Source organism: Cetorhinus maximus, chromosome 30 (genome assembly GCF_964194155.1).
Source record: "Cetorhinus maximus chromosome 30, sCetMax3.hap1.1, whole genome shotgun sequence".
NCBI classification, from domain to species: Eukaryota; Metazoa; Chordata; class Chondrichthyes; order Lamniformes; family Cetorhinidae; genus Cetorhinus; species Cetorhinus maximus.
The window spans coordinates 14,880,716-14,891,805 of record NC_135908.1 but is presented as its reverse complement, the minus strand read 5'-3'; the positions used below and the strand labels follow the sequence as shown (position 1 = coordinate 14,891,805).

The following is an 11,090-nucleotide window of genomic DNA, read 5'->3' as shown; positions in this document are numbered from 1 at the left end:
CATGGTGTGCATATTTTAAACGGGCTTTGGGGAAAATGCAGAGCAGACAGTACTGTTTTACGTGCTGGTAGCTGCCAACTACATCAACTTGAGAGAACTGAATACGTTAAAATTGTTCAGGTGTGTTGACCAAGATTCTTTCTTTCCATTCACAGCTCCTACAGCTCCCAGCCCTGAGACTACCACCACAGTCAACCAGCCAGCTCCCTTCCCAGGATATGCTGTTGCAATCATTGTTATGTGTGCATTGGTTATCATTGCTCTTCCGTTACTCATCGTTCTGGTGAGTCTCCGAAATCTTCTGCTCCGGCTATTGGTCCACGCATGCAAGCAACCATCATGGCAGCACTTTTAATAATGAGCGGAGAATTTAACCATGCCTCCTCCTTGTTTCCTGCAGTTTGTCAAGATCGGCTATTGTTCCAAAGTGGCGAATGCCTTTAGGTTGGAAGCACCTGATGATCTGGACATGAAACTTCCAATGTTTGGGGTAAGCGTCAGTTCTACCTTACTCAGTCTGAACTCAGGAAGACCAGAATGGAAATTTCTCTTTTGAGTTATGACTGCAGCCCCCAGTGTATGTAAAGGAGTCACCTTGGGCAATGCCTGCTATTGGCTCAGTTTACTGCTTTAGACTTCAAAATTAGACTCATTCACTAAAATCATGCTTCCCATTCGATGCAAGTCCCTAACTGGCAGGATCATGAGGTAACAAGGCTAGCTGACCATTTTGGGCTTGCGTTTGATCGTAGAATCCTTAAAGAAAAACTATTATGCTATGTGACTCAACCCCAGTAAAAAGAAAACAAATAAATTCACACCGTGAAACCTATCCTGGACGCTTGAAAGGGGTGGCGGAAGCAGGTTCAATGGTAAGTTTCGAAATACTTCAAAGAGAATTTTAAAAGTTTGCAGGGCAATGGGGAAAGAGTAGGGGACTGGGACTAATTGGATATCTCCTGCAAAGACCTGGCACAGGCACAACGGGCCAAATGGCATTGAAAGGTTCTATGATACAGGACATGTTCATAGATAATAAACAAGGATTCATTGGGCAGAACTCAGCCCTCATCGGGCGGGGCACAGAGGGCGGCGGTGGGGAAGCCGACAGCTGCCCGCGATCGGGGCCATGAGGCGACTTCACGCTGGCGGGGGGCAATTAAGGAGAGGAGGAGGGTGAGCAGGGAGAGGGCAAACTTCAGGCGTGCGCGCTTCAGAACCTCCATGGGGCACAGAGCTGCCTCACAGAGATGAAGGGCAGAAATTCCCCCCCCACCCCACCTGCCCAACCCGATCGGCGCCCCCGATCAGGCCCGTGCCGCCATTTTACGTGGGCGGGCCAATTAAGTCCCGCCCGGCGTGACACGCGCCCGGAAGCGTTGAATGCTCCCCGTGCGGACGGAGTGCGGTTCCTTGAGTCAGGAATCCGAGGTGCCTCAGGGAGATTAGTTTAAGGTTTAACAATTTAAATGAAGAAAAGAAAATATTTTAAGACACGTCCCCTCGTGTGACAGTGTCACACGAGCTGGGACATGTCTACGAACTTTTCCGACAATTTTTATTTAATTAATGGACCCTTACTGAAACCTCATCCCGCCCGAGGATGAAGTTTCATGAAAAATGTGAGGGCCGCCTGGGCTCTTCGCCTGCCCCCCACCCGCCAACCTTAAGGCATTCTTAACAAAAACAAAAATACCTGGAAAAACTCAGCAGGTCTGACAGCGTCTGCGGAGAGGGATACAGTTGACGTTTCGAGTCCGTATGACTCTTCATCAGAACTAAGACATATAGAATTGAGATGAAATAACAATGAAATTAACAACTTTAATTACCTTCTTAATGGCCTTAATAGGCTTTTGACAGTTCGGCGGGTGCGCAGCCACACTGACAATCTAAATGACGCCGGGACGCACGCCCGATGTCACCCCCGCGTCATTTTACACGTCGGCGAGCGGGCCCCGCCCCCTCTCGCTGACCCGCAAATTCCTCCCGAAGAGCTTTTAAAAAAAAATTCAAGAATTGAAAGATGTTATCAAGCATGTCCCCTCGTGTGACACGTCATTAATTGAATTTTAAAACTTTTATTTGCTTACCCGCCCGTGGATGAGGGTTTCCGTAAAAATGCAAAGGCCGCTTGACCTTTTCGCCAACCGTAAGGTTGGACGGGCGGCGAAAAGTTTAACTTAATTGATTCTTTAATGGCCTCAACAGGCCTTTAAATTGTCGATCCCGCCCCCCCCCCACCACCTCCCCGCTCCGAGCGCGCGTACCCACCGACCAAACTATCGCGCGACTGCGCATTGACATGGGGACGCTGACCCGACGTCGGTGCACGTCAGTTCATGCTCGAGCGGGACGAGCGCCCGCCCTCCAGCCGAGGTGAAAATTCTGCCCATTGCCCACATGGTTCACAACGTAGACCTGTGACCCCAGAAAACATATGAGTTATTCAACAAATATATCCATCGTTGGTGATAAGTTATGGATAGCTTCAAAAGGGCAGCAGTAAGACAACTTCCATTTTTGTGTGAAGTAGAATGTGCAAAGTTCAAGGAAATTCATTGCTAACTTATGCAGAGACCTCGCTAAGATTTCCCATGTTTAATGCCTTCCTGTAGCAAGGTATCCAGGATGGGTTTCAGTGTGAATTTTGTCTGTTCCCTTTTTAATGGGGACACTGTACTTTGAAACCTTTTGGACGGCTGGCTTGTATTAAGACGGTGAAGCAGGGAATGGTCGATGGGGGTATGGGGACGAAGATGTCTGTTCAGAGCCCTGGCGCTTGGGTGAATGTTGACCTACAGAGGGAGCTCAAGGGCTGTGGCAAAGCCGGGAAGTTGAGCATCAGCCCACTTCAGACCCTGTGATTTTATCAGACCTCCCACGTAAAACACATTACAGTTTGCACAGAGAGTAGGGCTGGCCTCCATAATCTCAAGTAAATGTGGATAAGCAGAATTCATTTTCACACACCCAGCCCCAAGAAATAACAACTGAAAATGCTGAAAACACACATGAGACCAGGCAGCATCCGTGGAGAGGAAAACAAAGTTAACGTTTTAGGTCCATGACCTCTGATCAGAACACAAACTTACAACCCCTATGTATCTTCCTGAGAGTGAACACATTATGCTTTCAATCTTCAACCTGTTAAGATACGATTTTGAATACCGTTAAGAGAAGCGTGCTTTCGCACTCCCCTCCCCCACTTAGGATTATGATAGCCTAGGACAGGGGTCAGCAACTCTGGCTCTGGAGCTGTAAGCACCTCATTTTGCGGCTCCCAACCTTTTGCGGTTGGATCGCATTAACCGTGAGAAAAGCCTTAGAAAAAAAATGAGGTCAAGAAAAGTCACTGCCGTGTTTTTATTGCGAGGAACAAAGACAATCATTGCGTTGCATTTTATGGGGGAGAATTTTCGGCTCGGTGAGCGGGGGCAGGGCCCACTTGCCCAGACGTAAAATGACAGGGGGTGACATCACCGCGCATCATTTAGATTTTCAGAACTGTCAAAGGCCTGTTAAGGCCATTAATTAACTCATTGGCCCTATTGAGAAAGCTGCTCGTCCAACCTTAAGGTTGGCGGAGGGGGGGGCGGGGGGCAGGCGAAGAGCCCAGGCGGCCTTCGCGTTTTTCATGGAACCTCATCCACGGGCGGGACGAGGTTTCACGAATGTTTTTGAAATCTCAGAAAAACGTTTAATGAAATGAAGACACACGTCCCGGCTCATGGGACAGCTTCACACGAGGGGACATGGTCTAAAGGTTTTTTTTCTCCATTATTAAACTTTAGAAACTTCAAATTAATCTCCCTGAGGCACCTCTGTGCCTCGCTCCCGACTCAAGGAACCACCCCTCCCCCACCCCCGCCCGCACAGGGAACGCCCAGCGCTTCCGGGCGTGCATCATGCTGGGCGGGCCTTAATTGGCCCGCCTGCGTAAAAAGGCTGCGCCCACCCCCACACGACCCCACCCCAACTGGGCGGGGGGTGGAATTCTACTCATGGTTTCAAATGATTATTTTAACGAAAAGAGCATTATTGTGCTCTAAATAAACCTGTTTGAGTGGTATAGTGGTACACCTAAACCATGGATAATACCTTTGATTCCAAGAACAGGTTTTATGGCTGTGACCCTTATTGTTTCTGATATAGGTGAGGTGATAAATTATTCCGAATGCGCTATTAGAAGCCTGTCACAAGAAGCAATAGCCGAAAAGGTTGTCTTAACTCTACCCAACTTAAATTAAAGCTTGTTTTAAAGATGATTTTTTACTGACCAAATTACAGTTAAAGGATGCAATAAATCAGTGCATTTTAATTATTTTTCTGTCAATGCATAAAATCAATCCATCTATTTTCTTTATTATATATGCGAATCATGCATTCTACCAGAGACACTTGGCAATTTGTCAAGCATTTGGTTCAGAAATGTTAAAATTTTCATCTTGCGGACCCCAGTAATTTTCAATTTGGGCAAATTTTGGGCCACTTTTTGAAAATGGCTCTTCGGGTAATAAAACGCTGTGGACATCTGGCGCAGGCGCCGTTTCGGAAAAGTTGGATTCCTGGGTTATTATCACTGTGCATGTTCTTTTACCTCTTTGCTGTGGCCACTTGGTCCCCAGACAGCTTTGTTAAAAGAAACTTTCACCGGGCAAAATTTGGAAAAGTCACGTCGGAGGCATCAGGGACTAATCATGAATTGAACTTTCCTCAAGGCAAGACGTGCTTCCAAGAAAAAAGCTATCCTAATTTAACTAGAATTTCTAATTATTGCCATCCGCTTATTGAGGTGGTTTTTCAGCTGTGGGGGGAGGAGTGGAAAAAATTGGGTTGATTGTTTGGCTCCTTTGAGCCTTCCTGCCCTGGTTGCCCCTGACAACCAGAGTGGCCGTTAGTTTCAAAGCTGCCAGCATCAAAGGTGGCGCCAGTCGTCACAGCGTCAAGTGGTTGAAATTAAGGGAGAGCGCTTCCCACGGGCGTGCCTGCATCAAAGATGGCGCCAACCCCCATCACAGAATCCATGGGTCGAGTTCTACAACTTCCCCAAATTGGCACTTTTGCTTGGCCTCTGCTATAAGCAGTCAGTGATTAATTAATTTGCTGTTGTTTGTCAAATTAACTGCCTGACGTGTGACAGTGAGTCTCCCACTGTCCCATTTTCCTGTAAATATGGGGTAATGAGCTCAAATCGATGTTTTCTTTCCCAGTGAGAGGAGTTACTGAATACAAACAGTTTGTGCATCTCTTGACCACTCCTCCTTTTCCCAATATGTCAACATTTGCTCATGTATTTTCGTTCTCCTGGGTGGGGGTGGGGGAAGGCGGGTTGGTGAGTGGGGCGGGGTGAGGATTTTCTAGCGGTTAATTTTCACAGAAACAATCTTCCGTTCTCCGACTCTGCCACCACGAGCCGGACCCCCCCCGGGAGGAGGGCAGCAGGTGTGGGCAGTTCTACCTGAATCGCCAGTCAACTGCAGGGCAGCACGGGCTGACCTTGGCTGCCGACAGGTTTTACTGCTAACCTCAGTGCTGCTGTTGTCAAGAAGGGCCCAAGGAAAAACTGTTTTAAGCGCTGTTTTTGTGAAACCTGCACGGACTCCTGCTGGCTCTAATACCGAGGACCTTGTCTTCAGAATGACAGGGGTTGAGTTTATTTGGTACAGAGTTGGATGGATTTTGTTGGGACAGGGGAGCTGAGGGTTATTGGCGGGGGGGGGCGGCGCAGACAGGAAAGTGGAGTTAGAGCACAACCAGAATAGTCACGATTTTATTGGATGGTGGAGCGGGCTTGAAGGGCCAAGTGGCCTATTCCTGCTCCTAAGTCCTATGTTCCTATAACCTCCTGGCCATCTAGATCAACCCTGTCATTTCCTGTGGGGGAAACATTATCAATCAATCTGTACCTTATGGTTTCAATGTGTCGGAGGTTTAACCCTGGATCATTTGTCTCACTCTAGGGACAATCGTACAACTTCCAACGGTGAGATGTCAAGGAGGCAAACAACATATACTTTGGGTTGAGAGAAGTAAACTGGCGTGGATTATGAAGAGTACACATGAAGGCTATTGATAACAATGCTTATCTAACAGGCTGCCCAAATTAATTCAACACAAGTGCAATCATGTGTTATCTTGCTGCTCGAGAATTACTCTCAAAGCGGTTGCCTTTTCGAAGTGGGCGATTTTACTTGGGCAACCACTGGACACTTTCACCACAGTGGAAAACAGATGCTTTGTGCGGCTGTATGGGCAGTGCCTATCCAATGTTCCTTGTGTTGGTAGTTTTTGCCTCAAATGTCAGTTGTGTGCTCACTGTGTAAGCTCCCCCCCAACCCCCGCCCCTTAGCTAATAATTACTTCCTTTGTGTTTCTGTGGTGAAAAGTTGAGTCAATGTAAATGAAATTTCCTGTGAAAATTCACAAAGGTTTTGAGAAAGCCATGCACTGCATGGGTTTGTGTTGGAAGCTAATGGACTTTTGCTCACCTCCATTATTATACCCTGCTTCTATCAAATAGTAACTCAATGAAATTGTAGCCATATTTAAAAGAGTTACTGGCACTGTTTCAAAAGCAAAACCAAAATTACTGGAGCCCTCTGAGTAATTTGTTGGGTGACTGAATAGCATAAAGGTTAGGACGCTAATGCAAAAAAAAAATACAGCAGTTGAAGGCTAGTCTGTGGCTGAATATAGCTGCAAGCATCAAGATGAAATGAGGGTGTTGAGTGCGCGCACGTCCGTGCGAGGTGGAATTTGCTCATTTGCAGATGAGAGCATGCATTCATGAGCATGCATGATTTTCAGGGGTATTCGGGATCAGGAGAACCGCTGTGCAACTTTTCATCAAAGATGTACTTGCTCTGCGGAAGCTGGTTGTCCCGATGCTCACATCTTCCATCAGCACAGGAGCACGACATGAGCAAAAGGACAACTTAAAATGCAACCAAACTTTCTCTAATACTCAGGAAATGGATGATATTTGCACATGACACTGCTGTTATTCTTACCCCAATTCCATAACTTACCTTTGGTACCATGCATTCTTTTTGTCACACGGCCCAATGATAGATACTCCATGGAGTCATAGAGTTATACCGCACAGAAACAGGCCCTTTGGCCCGTCGTGTCCGTGCCGGCCATCAAGCCCCTATCCATTCTAATCCCATTTTCCAGCACTTGGCCCGTAGCCCTGTACACTACGGCATTTCAAATGCTCATCTAAATACTTGGCCAGCATGCAGCAAAAAAGTTAAACAACCAAAGTAGCCTCATCAGAAAGGGGGTTGTTCGAACCAACATTCTTGTGAAGAGGTGGATTTAGTGATTAGACATGGATGGTACCCAAGAACATCCTTGATCTTTCCTATATCCGATGTAGCTGTTTTGCGAGAGCAAAGCATGCTACTTGCGAAGATGGCCAACCTTTACATGCAACCAAATGTAGAACCCTGCATCGCAAGCTCATAGTAATTATCCAAGGTGCCCTCAGGAATATTGATAAAAATGCTTCCAGGCTGGAGATGTTGTGTGAGCCGTTTTGCTCAGGCGTCTGGGCTGAGATGCTAAGGTGCAGACGCTCAGTACATTCGTCAGCTGGAACTTTCCTTTCTGCCGGGCCATCAGCTGTTTAAGCAGCAAAGCAAGAAAATGAGGACCTTTGTGTTAACTGCTTGTGCGCCAATGATATGAGGCGCTCTCGCATTGTCAGTTAATCTGCAACAAAAGGACAATACAAAGTTTAAGGCAGGTTGATTGGCGTTTTTTGACGATTATCTACTTCATGTCTTGGACTGTGCTAAGGTTCAAGGATTTTTTGATTTTACTGTTATGTATTATAATTAGTCACTGTGAAACTCTATTAAAATCAGGGGCCATTCAGGGATGAGAAGGTTGTTCTAATGTGGGACGTGGGCATATGATAACAGTGGAAATGTATTACAGATCAGACTGGGTATCATTCCAGTGCTGGTCCTTTGGAGACCTATGTCTTGGGTATTGGTCAAAAAAGGACTCTTGGGCTGTTCTAATTCGAAATTATTGTGCTCAGGGCTCTCTTAGAAATCTTAGCTTGGATAACTTATAATAAAATATAAACTAGTCACTCCTGGCTACAAAACGTACACTGGTGCAATCATGGTATGCACATAAAAAAGGTTTTGTGACTAGAAAATATTTAAGACTCCTTAAAAATCTCACTGCACTTTACCTCACACAATGAACTCTCGTCAGAAGACTCGGCAAAATTGGTTTTTAACTGGTTAAGGCCAGTTTTCAAACTGAACTGGCGGAACAAGCTAGAACAAACTTTGCTGAGCTTAACTTGGTTTCAGTGGGATACCTATGTTTGACAACTTCCAAGTCTAAGGCAAAGCATATATGTGTTTACTTTCACTTCTTACTGTCTGAAGCACTATTAAGATTGATGAAAATGTGCCATGGATTTTTTTTATGAAACACTTACCAGAGTTCAGAGGGCATAAAGTGCTTATCGAAAACAAACATGTAACTCAAAAGATGTTTTTCTGACCTCATGTAATTTTTTTTTGTGTAAATGCGGTATATATTGAATAAATATTTCTTACAAATCAGAACTGTTGACATTTATGGTTAATTCTTTGGTTTTTTAATGTGAATCTTTTCTTTTTGCATCTCTCAAAACAAAAGGGATTTTTTAATGAAAGATCCCTTAACCCAACTCGTATGTTTACCTTTTATAGCTTATGGTAGCCAACAATCAGGCAACACTGACTCCACTGGTGACTCATTGTGTATTTGTGAATGTGCACGTTCCCTTGAAGAATCCCACCACCGCCCACATTGACCTCCCCGACCTCCTCTTTCCCGCCCCACATCCCCACCAACAACCCTTGCTGCCCCTTCTACTGATACCGTTGTGCCTTCACCCTCCCACCTTACTTGGCCCCCTCTGCCCCCTGTTACTCTAACCATCCCATCCGACCACGCCCACCCTGAATTCGCTCCCCAGGAGTCAGATATCGACTCCACTGACCCTCCCTGTGAGCACGTTCACCTGGACATTCCCCCACCCTTCAGGCCTAGACATTTCCCCGCCCCACCCCCACCCCCACCCCCATCGCCACCCATCCGTACCTCCCCATGGCGACATCCCTGGGAAAATGGTGGAGTGTGTGCCAAAGTCCCTGGAACAATGCTGTAGTTCATCAGGGATGAGAAGGTTGTTCTAATGTGGGATGTGGGCATATGATAACAGTGGAAATGTATTACAGATCAGACTGGGTATCATTCCAATGCTGATCTTGTGGAGACCTGTGTCTTGGTATTGGTCAAAAAAGGATTCTTGAGCTGTGCTAATTTGAAATTATTGTGCTCAGGGTTGTCTTAGAAATCTTAGTTTGGATAACTCCGCCTGTGTCTTGTATCCTTGTCCAGTCTTTTCTTTTAGAGGTTTCATATAAGCCTCAGAGTTAATGTCTTCATCTCCCTTCGTCCGATGTCCTCCGCACTCCATGTTCCTACCACCCGGTTCTAAGCTCAGGACATGGGTCCACCTCACAACTGGTTACATTTTGGCACAAGTATTAAGATAATACGTATTGAAAGGAAACAAAGGGAGGCATGACAGAAATGCACAAAATGTCAAAGTGCCTTACAGCGTCTCATGATTTTGAACACCTCTATCAAATCCCCTCCGAGCCTGCTCAGGAGAACAACCCCGGCTTTTCCAACCCACTGAAGTTCCTCATCGCTGGAACCGCTCTCGCACATCTTCAAGAGTGACACGAACTGATACTACAGCGATGGTGGATGGTAGCACCCAGGCTGAACTCGAGATCAGCGATCTGAAAGATCCACGTCGCACGATTTCTGCTTTTCTCTCTGCATGTGCACTGTGACTTCCAGTGCACGAGAGCTACATTTAAATAAAATACATTAAAATTAAGCACGGAGCAACTTTCTATTGAAAGAATGTTATAAATATAAGTCATGTTAAAACTTGAAAAGCTTGTCCAATTAAACATTGTTACAAATCGGAGTCTCAGAGCTGATTATCCCTTCATCCCAAATTCTGAAATGAGAATCCTTATCGGTGACAGTAATTATATTTTATTCAGCATAAGTTAAGATTTGATACATGCTAATGTCTGAGCAGTCGTATCAAAGCAGAGTTGTGGGCAGAAGTGTGATACTCACACAATCAATGCCTGGTCATGAACATGTACACTTGCCATCCCTCTGCCCACCAGGGCTCAAGAGAGGGGGTTGCAGACGGGTGCCAAACACCACGGTCCGTGGACTAGGGGAGCAAGGCCGGTGTTGGAAACGGTGTGCACAGTGAGCAGCGGACCTGAAAGACGGGCTTTTTTTAAAAAAAAAATTTGCTTCCATCAGCCTGACAGATCTGACTTTTTTTTAAACTGGTCTTTAACTCAGTTTCACTGACAGTAGCTGCAAATAAGGAACTACTGCTGCTCCCAACCTTTGGGCAGCTTCGTGGTTCCGTTTGTTTCTTTTGAAAAGCCCGCCAGAAAACCTCGTTAGTGGGTGGTGAGGGGGTCCAGGGGTGGGTGGGGAGGGCAGGAATGGAGGGTGGGTTGGGGGCATGGGGGGCTGGGGATGGGAGGAGGGGTGAGGGGGTGGGGGCTTGGGGGAGGTTGGGTGTGCGGGTGGGTTGGCTGAGGTTAGGGTGGGATGCAGGGGCCACTTTTAAGATTTAGTACCACAAAATTAAATACCGTACACTTCTCAAAATTCTCTTTTGAATTTGAACCAACAGATAAATAGCAGTCTAAATTGTCATTATACTCTAAAATCAACATAACTCTGATGCCGTGTTGATGTACCAAAGGCTTGAGAATCTTGGGCCTCATCAAAATAAATGTAAGAAAATGTTGACTCACTATTGCCCACTTTATTACTCTTGCAAAGCCTGGGAATTAAATCCCTATAGGCTGGGGTGAACTTACAGTGTACAACACAGTTTGTCTCATAGTTTCTGGGAAAAGGGGTATTATATAAAGGGGATAATCCAGTTCTTGAGTTAAGGGCATCCTGAATTTATGTACCATATATTATTCTTCTCTGAAAAGTTCAGAACAATTCAA

General features: G+C 45.9%; 1 long non-coding RNA gene across 1 annotated transcript; it reads left to right on the top strand.

The window, feature by feature from the left end:
* Positions 1-161: 161 nt before the first annotated feature.
* On the top strand, positions 162-8,597 carry LOC144670082 (uncharacterized). The gene is made up of 3 exons (XR_013573819.1): positions 162-283; positions 401-490; positions 5,964-8,597. It is a non-coding gene; the product is annotated as an uncharacterized LOC144670082 (long non-coding RNA).
* Positions 8,598-11,090: the final 2,493 nt, after the last annotated feature.